Below are 15,151 nucleotides of genomic sequence, written 5' to 3' on the forward strand. Positions count from 1 at the left end.
AGGTGGATTTTGGCATCAAGTACCCATGACAAATAATTATTGCTGTTAAAGGTGAAAAATTCTGCTTTTGTGAGATTTGTCCTAGCAACATTATCATAAATATTGTGCTTATGTTAGAAATTTAAGAAATATTGAATATGCAAAATGACATTGGATTTATTAATTAGAAGGAAAAATCGACATACCTTTAATGGGAAAAATGACAGGAGCTTGTGCTGGTAACATGTTGTGAAATTGAAGAGCACGACGGGAACACAAATATGGAGAAAATATAATATAAAAATATATTTATATAATAATAATAAATAAATAAATATAATCTAAAATAAAATAACCAAAATCATAAAATAACTAACATTAGAAAATTGGATATGAAAATTAATGGAATTTTGAAGTGGATTTCTCACCGATGTGCATTTTATTGAGAACCATCAAATGCAACTATTTATAGGCAAAGTGACAAATAGGATATGGACTTAAATGAACACCAAACATGAATTATTACAAGGCATGTGAACAATATGAAAAATGACATATATGGTTTTTAGGACACTAAGTATTAGACATATATTTATATGATATTTATAATACTTCCCCTTAGATACCCATATATTTATATATATGAAATATGCGTTAAAACCTTATTGGGAAAACGCAATGAGAAAAAATAATAGTAAAGGAAAAATAGCACATATTTCATATAATGCATACTTTTAAAAGAATACAATATATTTATTCCCCCTCACGAAAACATATTTAAGATCTCTGAGTTGCCACATTTCAATATCATCATTTGCTGAATGAATGTTCCTTTTTTTTCAAGTCAAACTAAAATTTGTCCCAAATTAATAATTAAAACTATCTTTTAAAATTTAAGAAAACACATAAGCTAAACATGATCATTTTTTTTTTAAATAGCTAAACACAATCATTTAAAAATGCATCGGAATAAAGAGCCATATAAAAATAGGCCATGAGGTTGATCTTGAGATTAGTTTCTTGATATATAATATATTATTAAACACTCACTTTTGTACATAGTATGTTTAAAATGTCTGTTACGTGTGTGAACTTTTAGTTGTGTGTCTAATAAATTTATGTGACGCTTTTTACATTTTTCAAAATTTTCAAAATCTTAAAATTGAAAGGTGTAAATGTACATAGAACATAAAGTTAGATTCGTGTCCAATAATTTTGTGAATTACAAAACAAAAAAAGATATATAATACTTTTTAAAGTTTCAATTTCTAAGGGGTGTTTGAGACAAAATTATCCTAATATTATTTTAAAACTCATATTTGTTACGGTTTTTATTATTTTACATTTATCATTTTTTTTTCTTCACTATGGTGTTTACTGTTTTATTCTAAATTAAAATAGTTTAACTAAAATAATCAACACCACAGATACAAACTATTATAACCTAACTATGATAATCAAGACTATAATAATCAACTTATTATTCTAAGTGTCTTCTAAATACTTTTTAAAATTGAAAGACTTATTAGATAGAAACACAAACTCTAAAATTTCATAAACTTATAATTTAACTTATATAATAAGCCACGAAAAATGATACTTAACTTATATAAAATGGAAACTAATATTAGCAAATATAGTAATGGTTTCCAAAGAAGAATAATTAAAAGAAAAAATCACGTAGAAAATAATAAATCACTTCAACGACAATACACGCCCATCACTCCATATAAATTCCCCACTCTCCTTCCTCCTTTCCTCGCCCAAACTTTTCTCCCTTCTTCTTCTCTTCAATATCTCTCTTTGCAATTCCTTTTTAGATTATGGCCAAAGACGACGTGACGGTGGCGCGAGGGTTCCCCGGCAAGGACTACCAGGACCCTCCGCCGGCACCGCTGTTCGACTCGGCGGAGCTCGGCAAGTGGTCCTTTTACAGGGCCATCATCGCCGAGTTCACTGCCACTCTTCTTTTTCTCTATGTCACCATCTTGACTGTGATTGGCTACAATAGCCAGACCGATACCGATAAGCCTGGTGCCGACGCTTGCGACGGCGTTGGCATTCTCGGCATCGCTTGGTCCTTTGGCGGCATGATCTTTGTCCTTGTCTACTGCACCGCCGGCATTTCAGGTCTGTTAATTAACGAGAGCGTGTAACAATGTGACTCACGATTTTACTTGGTCCGTCATTTATTTTTACTTTGAGTAAAAAGTTAAGAGACCACATTACTGATAGAAAGTATCGGATGTGACCGCTTGGATATAGTTTTTTTTATCTTCATATCATAAAACAAAACAACATATTTAGAAGAAGATTTCGAAAAGCAGGGTTCTTTAATATTTTATACTTTATAATTATTTTATTTCTTCATGTAACGAGAAAATAATTATCACTAAGATTTTTTGGTTGATAATTTCTTTTAATGTAATTAATATAATATTGTATTTTTTTAAAAAAATAATTAATATATTTGTGGAAAAATAAACTGCAGGAGGGCACATAAATCCAGCGGTGACGTTCGGGNAAAGTGTCGTTGGTGCGGGCAGTGGCGTACATGGTGGCTCAGTGTTTAGGAGCCGTATGCGGAACGGGGCTCGTGAAAGCGTTCCAGAAGGCTTACTTCAACAAGTACGGTGGCGGTGCGAACCAGGTGGCCCATGGCTACACCAAAGGCACCGGCTTGGGGGCTGAAATCGTGGGTACCTTCATCTTGGTTTACACCGTCTTCTCCGCCACTGATTCCAAGAGAAACGCCAGAGACTCCCATGTTCCTGTACGTTCTGTTATCTTCCCCTAATTTATTTATTTATTTATTTTTATATTTTCACTCCATTCCCTCTAACGTTTTTTATTTTAATATATGCCCTATAAAATTTCTTTCTCTAACATACTACTTTTCATTATTTAACAGAATCTTCATTTAAATATCATTTTGTGTCAATTTGCAGATGTTTTAAATATTAAATATATTTTTAAAGTTAATTATGAACATGCGTTACCCGCCAGTACAGTAGCTCCGCTGAATCTCGGATTTGTCTGTGGGATTTTTGTTTGTTATTTTGGATGGATCTGTTATATTTGTATGGATTTTGTTTTGAATAGTTCTGAACAGCTACCCTATTATATAATTAATTTTTTTGGCCATAGTTTTCTGTATTAAAAAAAAGCAAAGATTCAAATCAATTTCAAAATCCATCACCTAATCTGTTATTTGTGGCTATAAATATTAGTCCATGTAATTAATATTCTAATTTTATACTAAACAACAACGAAACGAAACTGAATAGAATGGTTTTGAAAGCTGAGAAAACATATTAAAAATGGTCAAAGAAATCTGTGCTCAAAATAGGTATTTCCCAGATCCTAAAACTCCAAAAACCCTTTGTTTGCTTCCCAAGAAAATGAGGGTTTTTGTTTCCCCATGTAACCACACCAATGGTTTGAAGGGCCATTCAATGTGAGCTACAGCAAAAACCCTTTGTTTCCAAGATAAAGCTGTATAAATGTTAGGCATCAGCGTGGCCATTAAGGCCGTTGGGGTCAGTTTTGGTCACCTTTTTTGGACACCTCATATAATATTCTTTCCCCATCATAAAAGAATTACCTCTTTTCTTCATTTTTTTTCCTTTTTATTTCTTTGAGTTTAGAGTTTCCTTTTTTGTTATATTACTTATTGCCTTGGGTTTTGTGTAAGAATCTCTCACTTCCATCCGAACTAAATCCTATTATTCTCCCACATGGCTGCCACGTCATTACCCCTCTACTCTATTTCTTCCCAAATTACATAACTTACCCATTTTATCATTTTTTACCCTATGTCAAGGGTAATAGAGAACAGAAACATTCTTTTAAACAACGGGCAAACTTTGGGAGTAGCTTTTTTTATTATATTACTATTGGTTGGGGTCTCACGAGACTGGCTTTTCACCCCTGTTCTACCTGTCCAATCACCCCTATGGCCTTTTTCTATGGGTTGTTAGAGATCCAACTCTTTAATGTCACGTTTTCTTGTCTTTTTACTTTTTTCATGTTTTGGTAAGAAATGATTCACCTTTTGACTCATGTCATGAGTTTATTTTATTAGTCAAAGTTTTAGCTTAATCATTTTTTTTGTTTTTTATTCCTCTCACGTTTCTAACTTTGAATTTGTGACTTGCTTGTTTATTTTCGAGTTTCGTGATTGGATTCTATCTGAAGGCTATTCTTTGGCTTTTTCTTTTATTCTCAAGTGTTGAATTTTGTTGTTGTATTGAATGATTTTGATCATTTTCTTGTTGAATCAAATGTCTTTTTGGCCTGTTTTCAAATAGTTTGATTTGATCTTTTTTTTTTTTTTTTTTTTTTTAAATAACAAAAGGTATTGGGCCCACTCCCAATTGGGTTTGCTGTGTTTATGGTTCACTTGGCCACCATCCCCATTACTGGGACAAGCATCAACCCTGCCAGAAGCTTCGGACCTGCTGTTATCTTAAACAGGCAAAAACCTTGGGATGACCATGTTAGTATCTCTAATATCTAATCTAATCTTTCTATACATTCAAATTCATTTACATGTTAATTTTAATTCTTAAATGCAATATCTGTGGATTATAATTCTTAACAAAGTGTTAATGGACTGGGCTTTTGCAGTGGATATTCTGGGTTGGGCCATTCGTCGGGGCCGCAATCGCAGCCTTCTACCATCAGTTCATTTTGAGAGCCGGCGCTCGCAAGGCTTTCAGTTCTTTCAGCAGCAGCCCCTCCGTTTGATGATTGTATTCCACAAGCAAAAGTCATTTTTAAGCTTTTTTTAACTTTTGGTTTGGGGGCGATTGTTCAAATATGCGCTTTGTTTTTCTTTCTTATTAGTTTTTAACTTTAAGCTTGTTGTATTGTAATTGTAAGTTGTAACCACTTGGCTTATTAATGTTCATTTTTTATGCCCCTATATCCTTGGCCAACAATCCTATTCCTATGCTTGTGTGTTCATAAAATGGTTACAGAAGTTTGTTTATATATTCTAAAGTTAACATGAGGCTTTATTTGTACTTTCATCATTTATTTCTATGAAAGTTGTTTTGTTTTTACACAAGAAAACCTTCATTACAACTGTTAAATATATGTCATAGAGACATCAAGCTCCTAAGCTACCTACAATGGAAATGGAGATGTCTACGCGCCACATTGGGCAATCTACGAACATGGCAAACAACATATTATGAAAACCAAAATAAGAAGAAATAATATCTCTTAAAATCGTAGCCCACTTCAGTGGAAACACCAATTTGGTCATTTAACATCTGCACCATCAGTTGCAAGTCGGACAAAAGATGGAAATCTTGGATCTCTACTCACTTAGTCGGCTAAAACCCGTCCAAAAATAGCATAAGCCACTGTTGAAAGGGTTGACGGAGTCCTTGGTTTAAAACCTTGCAAATCGGTAACAAAACGACCATTAGACTTTTTAACAAGAACCCCAATACTATACCTAGTGTCATCTAGAACAAAAAACATATCAATTGCTAGTCCATTTTGGACCATCTTACATAGGAGACAAAAGGGCAACAACAAATTCTATTTTCGGCTTCAAATTCACATGTAAAAAATCTTCAATGTAATCGAAGATCAACTCACATTTCATACTAATATCAGCAAATAACTTAAAGAAATATAAGTTATTGTAGCTTTTATTTAGAATAATCAAGGAAATTCAATAGGAAATGCATTAACTTAAGAAGGAAATCATGTTAAAAGATGAGTTTTGCGTTCAACACTTGTGAAACTTGTTAATCCTATCTAAAATACAGGATTTGAAGAACAAAAAATAAAAATTATCAAGCTGTAAGGAGAAACATGGACACATATAGGGTTGGCAACGGGATCGGAATGGGGAGAGGGGATTTACCCCTATCCCCATCAATTGAAGGCAGGGACGAGGGCAGGGATTCCTCGTCAGGGGAAACAGATCCCCCAAGGACCCATCCCCATTATCCCCTGTTAAAAAAATAGCAAAGATCTCAAAATTTGTAACTCATAGCGACAATAATGACTTCGGAGCCGATCCTTGTAACTCATCACAGTAGGGTGTGCTTGACGACGAATGATGGCCTGTTCGAAGACGGCAGACAACAAGGTGTTCGACAGAGGAAAGTGTGCTTGAAGACTATAGGGTGTGATTTACTTTGACAGCGGCAACATGTTCAGAGGGGGAGAACAGAGAAGATTAAAGATATGAAGAGATGAGATGGTGAACCTTGCGGTTGTGGCTATCATGAATCGTGAACTTGATAAACAAGGTGAAGTGAAAATAAAAAATGAATGGTGAAAAGAGATTAGGGTTTAGGTAATTAGGCTTGGAAGTTGGATTAGACTAACTACAAAGACCTTTTAAGTTTTAGATAATATTATAAAATTAATTAAATTTAAAATACTTATTACATTACTTAATTATATATATATATATATATAATTAAAAATCTAATTGGGGTCGAGAGTCGGGATGGGGATACCCTCCTCATCCCCACCCCATCCTCAGACGGGGACCCTAACAAGGTCCTTAGTTTGTTTCCCATCCTCAGTCAAGTTGGGGATTCCTCCACCCAATTAGTTGGGACCCCGCAGAGACCTAAACCTGCATGTTTTTTTTTTTTTTTTTTTTTTTTTTTTTTTTTTTTTTGCCAAAGACACATGGCTCGAGGTGCTGAAGTTGATCAACACATGGTTAGTGCATTACATAAGTTCACTTCCTAACAAATCAAGATACAAGTTAGTAGTAGACATAATAGGATGCAGCTGAGCCAATCAATGTATCACGAAAGAGCGGTGAAGCAGGGCATGGAAATTAATGTGCCTGTCAAATAGTCATGAGAGAGAACAAGTTATTGAACTCGAAGGCTATAAATAGAAGTCCTTAGTGAAAAAGGTAGATTCTGGGCACAGCGTGAAACACTTAGAGAGAGATCTTTGTACATACGTAGATAAGAGAGGAAGACAATGACCAAGTCTATTCCACTGAAGACTAAGGAGAGACTGTCGAGATTGAGCTCGAGAGAGTGATCTTCTGGTCACTTTCCATACATCTTCACAGCCAAAGCAAGCATCATAACCAAAGGAAAATCAGTAATCTGACTAACCTAAACTACTTAACCCAAACTGTAAGGGTTAGGTTAAAAAAATTTTAGTTTCGGATCGGGTCTTGGGTTATTAAAATTTTGGTTTGGTTCAACCCAACCCGACCTTGATAATAATATATATATATATAGTAAAATATAATTTATTTTTAGGTCTTTTGCCACTCGATAGTTTTTGTGCCAATTCCATTCGCTTCCAAAATCGTCATCTTCCTCAGTCCTTTATCTCGCTCAATTGTTGTCTCTATCTACCTCAGTTCGCCTCGCTAATCACCATAAAAAAGGAAAAGAAACAATTTAGAAGCTGCTACAAAAAGGAATTTAGAAGAAGAGGAAGAAGACGAACATGAATTTTAGAAAGTCAACATCATTCTTCCCTACTTTTAGGACATTGCTTTAATTTGGGTAATTCTTATTCTTCTTTAATTTATTCTCCTTGATCACTTTTTTTTTTTTTTTAAGTTCTCCCCTCTTTTGTTTTCTCTTTTGCCCCTTTGAAATATTGTCTTCATATCTTGAATTTTATCTATGGTGCTATAATTGATTCTTGCCTCTAGTTCTCCACCTTCCTCCCCAGTTCGTTTTACGTCTCCCTCAACTCCCCAGCTCACGCCTTACCTCACGATCTCCATCAAGATCCCAAGAAGGATTCAAGGAAGAGAATTAAAAAAAAAAAAAAAAAATAGAAACCCGATGACCCAACCTGAAAATATTGGGTTGGGTTGACCCTTTATCAAGAACCGATCGGTTCACGTATCTTACCAACCCGAAATCCTCTAACCTGGCCTAACTTAACTCATGTACACCCCCAATCTTTATCCATTCAACCAACTCTTTTATTTACCTTCTAGATATCTCTAAACTCATTGGATATGGAACTTTCACTTGTATTATTTAATTACTTTCAATGCAATCATGATTTTCTCCATCTCTTTACCTCAGTTCACCCATCATGAGTAGCTAAATCGCATATGGGTTGGGTAGAGTGATTCATCATCCTAATGAGTTGAGTGCAAAAGTGAGTTCCTCTTGTTTAATATGTGGTTATTATCTTGCTTTAATCCATCTAGCTAATTGATTTAAGTAGAAGTAATCAACTACTTGAGAGAGAAAGTGATTGTGGACTTCATTAAAGAAGGAAGTTGCTTTAGAGATAAAGTCAACTAATTTGTTTACTTAACTTAGCATGCATCTTAGAGATAACATAAATATAGCTTGAGCACCAAGAGGTGTAGAAATTAACTTAAAGTTAAAAAAGAACACTACACTTGTTCATTGATAATTCAACGCTTGCTATCTGTGATTTCCACCTTCAACGCATCACCATCACACACATAGTCAATGCATGCCACCTACACCATTCCTTCACCTTGATTTACAATTATGCTTAAGTAGTTATTCAAGGGAGTCACCAAATATTTAGAAAATATTGTGAAAATCATTTAACTAACTTCATTAGTTATATGAAGTCCCTGTGTTTGACTTTGGTATCCCCAAGAAACTCCATTAAAACTTACACTTGGGTTCATTTGGAGAAAACATGTATACAATTTAGATAATTCAATTGATTAATATAACACACATGCACCAAGAGATTATTATATCATCATTTTTTTCAACATTAGCCATCGAGATGGACTTGTCCACAATTGAATTATTACTGTCATTCCATAACGTCCACATCCCAAAAGTACAACACTTGGAACTTCGATGCCGTTAATACCTTCACCAAAATTGAAAGTTGTCGAAAGATCTAGAGTTTTTATATATTAAAGATTATTTACTGAAATCTGAAAAATTGTCAAAAATAACATGTTTAAATTTTCACTTTATTAATTTAGCACGTTTTTTTAAAACTTGTTCAAATAGTTTTTCTCGGTCTATTTCGGACGAGATCGACCACTGAGATTTAGTTAAAAATTTATTTTTTTCTAACTTATTGATTGTTTTGGGTCTTCTCGATACATCTCGCTAGATTATATAATAAGATTTGGGTAGATCCAAATGTTACGTAATCTTCCAAAATCTTTCCAAAATTTAAAAACCACACTTTTACACAATTGGAAGAAATTTGAAAAGATAATCGGTAAATTAATTAGATAATCAGTAAATCAATTTAGAAATTTGTGTAAATATAAATTGAAGGTAAGATTTGCTAGATTTTTTTGAGAAATATTGTAAGAGAAAATTCGGGAAGAGGTAAGAGTGTTGGAGTTGATGCCCTAAATCTCGTGGGTCTTGTATTTTGTAATTGTATTGTACAAATAATTTATTTATCTAATAAAATCTAAGGCATTTTATTTGATATTTAGTAGCATTAACCCATAAAATCATTAAACTAAGATAAAAGTTTATCTCCTATAACTTAAACATATATGTGGAGACATACAGGTGGATCATGTTTAAGTGATAACCTAAACGGTCTGTAGTAGATGGATAAGATTGGGTACCTTATCCTGATGACACTACAAATATGATCCGCTTTTTAGTTGTTATAATTGTTATAAAGTGCTATAAATGATCTGATCCTAATCATTCGTGCACTTGAGGAGGGGTGTTCTATACAAAAAGTTCGTATAAGACCAGACCACGAAATGAATAGTCTCACTATATAACACTGTTAATAGAAGAGACTTACATTTCACTAGGATGACCATAGGTGACTTGATTTGAATCCTGAGTGAGATGTGAACTTCTGCCTATGAAGGCGGTCTTTTGATTTGCATAGGTGAGAATGGCCTGTATCGCCGACTCAATATGCCTTTCATTTTAGGGATTTGTCTGATTGGGGAGTTGGGAACGCAACTTTACAAGAAGAAGTTCACTCATTCCCTACTGTTAGGGAAAGTGGAGAAATTACTATCTTAAGGGCTGATTCTGAGGCTTGAACAGCGTGACGCACATCCTCTCCTGGTCTGAGAGAGGGTTGGTCATAGTTGGACTATGATTTATTTTTCATTAGAGGGATCAGTGGTATTTAAGGAGTTAGATGTAATTATAGGAATAAAACAGTATTTTTGGCTCAACTATACTTATGAGCAATTTGTGGAAGGTCAAGGACAAAACGGTATTTTTGGCCCAACTGTACTTACGAGCAATTTGTGGAGGGTCAACCCACCATTAATTGGTTATATCCAATGGACACATAAATATATCTATAGTGTGAAGAGTGCAGCTATCGGTCTTTAGTGGAAGTTGGTTTATTTAATTAAAGAGTTTAATTAATTGATCAAGTACCATTGGATCTTCAATCTATAGGTACATAAGGTCCCCTCGATAGCTCAACTAGGATTAATGAGAATCGAATGAGGAAATTAATTATATATGATAAAATTAATATAATGTATATGATACATTATAATATAAAGAGAGAAAATAAATCTTTGAATTTGATTCAAATATTAATTATATGAATGTGATTCATATAAAACTATAAGTTAAATTTAATACAAATATGATTCATATTAAATACTATAGGTTAAATGAGAGAATATCAAACTATGGGTTATATTATATATGATATAATATAAACTATAGGTTATGTGTTATATTAGATATAACATTAGATATTATATATATATATATATATTAATAACTAAGTTAAAATTTTTAATTTTTTTTTTAAATTTTATTTTTTTGAATTAATAAAGGGAGGGGATAACTCCCCCCTTATTCTCTCATTTAATTGTGGGAGCAAGAAGAATACCAAGGTTTCTAGTGGTGGTATCCAAATTTTAGGTTTTGTCGTTGCTGTGTTCTTTTGGTTCGAAGAGTTCGTGGGAGAACGTTGAGATCATGATCGAGAGGAATTACGTGAAGATTTGTGACTTCAAGGGTAAGTACTTCAAAACTCATAATTTCCTCGATGTTTTCTTTCGTGTAAAGCATGCTGTAATTTAGATGCATACCAATCGTTTTTTAATTCTGAATTTTTTGTTTCTGTATAAAATAATATTGGTCTACGATCCACTTCCACGCGAGTGCTCACGCATCCTTCAAAGGGTTGGTATAAGGTTTGGAGAGATTGCATATAATTTGAAAAGATTATGTGGTTCTCAGACCCGTGCAAAAGAACATCGAGATTCTATATTTAGACTTTTTCGGTGAAATTTCAAGCATAATTAACACCCAAATTCATATATTTGAACTTTCTCGGAGGAATTTCAGGCAAGATTAATATTGAAATTCTATATATTTCCCAAATCTTATCTAATTTGTCGCAAAATTTGATATTTCCAAAATTTGAAAATGAATCAATTTGGAAAATCTATTTTGATAATTGGAAAACCCAATTGGAAAATCTATTTTGATAGTTTGTATAAGATTTAGGAAGATTAATAAAAAAAATCTAATATGAATGTGTAATAGGATGTACCGAGAAGGTCAAAACAATTGATAAGTTAGAAAACGTTGTTTCTTTAACTAAATCTCGGTGGCTACTCTCGTCCAAGATGGACCGAGAAAAACTATCCTATCTAATTTTCAAAAAACGTGCTAGTTTTGTAAGGTGAAAACTTAAACATGGTATTTCTGACAATTTTCCTTAAAATCTCTCCCCACAACTAACATCTTTTTAAAATCAAAACTCGTAAATTAGCATTAGTTTTATTAGAAGTTGTTAGTAGTTTTTTTTTTATTTATTTTTTTTAGCATATAAACAATAAATTAAATTTTCTTGATCATTAACTATCTTTGTATAATAATTAAAGTAAGCATATGTCAATTGACATCCAAATGTGTTAGTATCGATGAGATATGTAGTTCGAATCCTTTTACCCAATTGGTAGAAAACCTATTTCTTGCATATTAATTCTCACTACCAAGATTTTAATGACAGTAAATTATCATTTTTTTTTGTTTTAAAATTATTTTATAGTATTTTTTGTATGAATATTTATGTTTTTGATAAAAAAAAAAAAATCTTTTGAAAAAACTAGATTTTTTCTCGACGGGCGATCAACATGGAAAATGTCATATGCAAAATTACATTTATCCCTTACTTATTAAATGCCATTAATAACATTCATCAGTTTTCTTACCAACTTTTCCGATCAAAATTGTATGAGAAATTGTAAATTTGATTGTTTGACTCATGTTTTTGGTTGATGCATTCATGTTAATTCAAATAATTTTTTAAGTCTACATTTAAAACTTTCCAGATCTCTTACAAGAATTATTTAAGATAATTAGTAAATTTTGAAACTTAGAAACTAATTTAAAATAAAACTCAAAACTAAAAAATTAGATTCTTCGGTAGTTATTTCGTTTTTTTTTACGCATTTTGAAAATTAAGCTTATTTTCCCCCTATTTCTTATAACGATATGCATCTTTTTTTAGTACAATAGTTGAATTTTTAGCTAAATTCGAAAATAAAACAAGTTTTTAAAAGTTACTTTTTTTTTTTTTGTTTTCAAAATTTTGTTTGATTTTTTGGATTATTGATAAAAAGTAGATAACAAAAGAAGAAATTTAGATGTAAGAGTAATATTTATGGATTTAATATTTTTTTTAAAAAATCAAATAGTTACTCAATGGAACTTAAATATCTAACATTTTAAAATTTTAAAATTTAAGAAGAAAATAAATTATTATTATTATTGTTTTTGTCAGGATAACAATTATTTAACAACAAATTTAGAAATTAATTAAAATATGGTAGAGAATGGAAGGAAATAAAAAAAATGAAGATAAATTGACTTCACGAGATGGGAAAAAATGGCACTAGAAATTGAAAGTCTGCCCTAAAATTATCGTATATTTCAAAACAAAATGCACAAACAATACAAAATAGAAGTCAATTTTTGTGAAATACTCTGATAGAAGCTTCATCCCTCTTCATTGTTCATCCCAATCGAGAGGGGAAGATGCATCTATGGCCTTCGACGAGGATCAGAGACTCTTTCAAGCACGCTTACATCAAAAAGCTGGAATGGAACCTCCACAGAATGAAAATTCAAAAGCATCAGCAGCAATCTTCGAGCAAACAAAACTTGTTGGATAAAGAACAAGCTTCTGATGCTGCTGATGGCGAACCTGCAGAATGTTCCAGTTCACTTTCTTTTGGTCAACGAGTACTTGAATTCTCCTCAGAACTCCTCCTTCTTCTCTCCTGTTGTTACTGCTGCTATTGCTGCGGAGGTCATTAATTCTTCTTTCCCCTTTTCAAAATCATCTTCTGAAATTCCATCTTGCATATAAAATTTACCGATTAGGTCCTAATTTTAAGTTTACAAGGTGATTGATCTTGAATTTTGGATTTGAAATGTCTATGGTAGCTTCGATAGTTGGGGCTGAGGGTTTTGGTTGTGTTTGGGTATTGTTAAGAGTATACTGAAAAGAATAAATTCGCTATAATTGAATTTGGTTTTTGAGTTGAAGAGTGATCTAACATTTACAAAGCTACAGGAATCGTATCCTGACTACTTCACTTTTTAGCTTTTGTGCTCATTTAGGTTCCACAAGTAAGAGGAGTATTACAAATTCCATAGCTTGAAAGTGATAAATTTCTTAAATTTTAGTTTTCCGTTTTCGAGGATAGGTTTCCATTGCTTTATTGCTGGTTCTTGCAGTTTTCTCATTTGAATTTGTAGTCTAGGGACGAGGAAGCTTTGAAGGCTTCAATGGATTTGTTTTGAATGGAACTGATAGTAAAAATCTGCACGAAACCGACCTTTGAGCACTTAGAAAGTCATTTCAAACAAGCTCTAGAGAGAAAACGTGCAGGGCATTATCTAGTTCTTAAAAGCAGAATATTCCCCGTGTCTTACTGACTTTTACTCGACTAAAGAGTAGTTCGGGATTCTATTCCTTCAACGAACTTCAATCGTATACGTGTTTGATGTCATGAACAATTGTCAAAAACATCTAGATCTTTTGAATTGTCATTACTAGACCACTTCTAGATCTGACAACTTAAGTTGATGCTTGTAGGTTCGATAATTAGTATGAGACCAACAAATGCTTATTACTATTGATTCGAAGTTTGAACATAAAACTTTTGTTCAAACACATGTTGAATTACCATTTGTCTTAAAAGCTTAAGCGTATTTCATTTAACTTAGTTTTTTTTATCGACATATTACTATGTATTCCCAAGGACCATGTTATGATACTTAAAAGATCGTTTTCTCTGTGATGGTTGAGAATGTTTTTCTTTTCCATGATTCGTTTGAACTTTGTAGTAGTGCCAAATTTGTTCGGCTTACATGGGGCACTACAATACCAAAATATTAGGAATACTGTGGAAAATCTTGAGTTACCCTTAACAATTACTTCTTAAACTTACATCTTTCTTTAAGCACCCATTTGTGGCAAGCTCGAGACTGTCTTTCCTCTTACGTTCATATTCTATTATGACAATGTTCTTCATTGAGGATAGATAATTCATAGTAAAAGTGTGCATCTTGCAAACATTTGATATTAGCATCATGCTCTTGCAGCTTGCCTCTCCGAAGAAGAACATTAATGTTGTTGAAGAATAGATGCTTGGAATTGATAAAGACAGCTGATTGATGCAGATGATATTTACATTATTTGTACTGTAGCCTAGCCATGTACAGGTAATTCTAGCGTTAATGAACATTGGCACATATTGATCTCCTTTTCTTTTCATTACGTTGAAGATATTGTTAAACCTAAACCAGGGAATTATATATACATGTAACTTAGATTTAGGAACTCCCAACATACTGTTGGGATAAACACTATATTCTTCGGATCAATTATCCACTCTTGTGTGAATTTAATAGAATACTAATTAACTAGCAACAACAATAATAATCAAGGACACATGCAATTTGAACGTGGAAAACCCCCTTAATATGAGGAGTAAAAAACCATGGACCGAAGTCAAATTCTCCACTATAATCAATAATGGGTTACAATGAGTTCTCTCTAGTCACAACTAGAGGCATACACATTAAATATCTCAAGATAACAATCTTGGCAACAAAACAACAACAAATTGAGAAAAATAAAATTGGAAACGTCTCACTTGAAGTGGCAACCAATTACCCACGGTATTTGACTGTAGGTAGCTCCAAACGAAATCTCCACCGTCTAG

At 32.8% G+C, this 15,151-nt stretch overlaps 1 long non-coding RNA gene and 1 pseudogene across 1 annotated transcript; both read left to right on the plus strand.

Moving 5' to 3' along the window:
* Positions 1-1,729: 1,729 nt before the first annotated feature.
* LOC120081253 lies at positions 1,730-4,906 on the plus strand (annotated as a pseudogene).
* Positions 4,907-12,846: 7,940 nt separating this feature from the next.
* Positions 12,847-14,810, plus strand: LOC120081607. Its single transcript, XR_005482889.1, has 2 exons — positions 12,847-13,227; positions 14,529-14,810. It is a non-coding gene; the product is annotated as an uncharacterized LOC120081607 (long non-coding RNA).
* The last annotated feature ends 341 nt before the right edge of the window (positions 14,811-15,151 follow it).

This window comes from Benincasa hispida, chromosome 7 (genome assembly GCF_009727055.1).
Source record: "Benincasa hispida cultivar B227 chromosome 7, ASM972705v1, whole genome shotgun sequence".
NCBI classification, from domain to species: domain Eukaryota; kingdom Viridiplantae; phylum Streptophyta; class Magnoliopsida; order Cucurbitales; family Cucurbitaceae; genus Benincasa; species Benincasa hispida.